Consider the following 621-nt stretch of genomic DNA (forward strand, 5'->3'; position numbering starts at 1 on the left):
TCCCCCCCCCGGGGGGTGATTTCTAGCTTTCTGTCTCTCTGGCAAACACACACACCCTGTAGCAAAAATCTCTCTAAAAAAATACATAAATAAATAAACAGTAACATTCAACTTTTAATTTTGAAATCTCTAAGTATTTTAAGCCTTGGGCCAGTGGGTGACATGGTGGTTAAGATTCTGGACTCCCACATGACTGACGCAGATTCGAATTCCAGACCTGGTGACTTGTTTTCTAACTTTCTCTCTTTTTCTCTGTTTATGTCTCTGGTAAGTGCATGTGCCCTATAGAAAATTAAATAATAAATAAAATTAAACAATTATTTTTTTTAAAAAAAGTAATTTCAAGCCTTATAGAGTAAATGTGAAATGGAATACTATCATGATATACTTTTTAAAAGAATAATTAATTAGAGAAGAGAGAGTGAGAACGCAAGCTGCTAGGTCCAGGACTCAAACCATGGTCAGCCATGTGGCAATCTAGCGCCTTAACCACCATGCCACCTGTCAGCCCCTATCATGATATACTTTTAAAAATAATTATTTATTTATTTAATTGCATTTGTTATTATCTTTTTTTTTTTTTAATTTGACCAAAGAGAGAGAGAGAGAGAAAGGGAAAGG

The sequence above is a fragment of the Tupaia chinensis genome, unplaced genomic scaffold (genome assembly GCF_000334495.1).
Source record: "Tupaia chinensis unplaced genomic scaffold, TupChi_1.0 Scaffold000678_1, whole genome shotgun sequence".
NCBI lineage: Eukaryota > Metazoa > Chordata > Mammalia > Scandentia > Tupaiidae > Tupaia > Tupaia belangeri.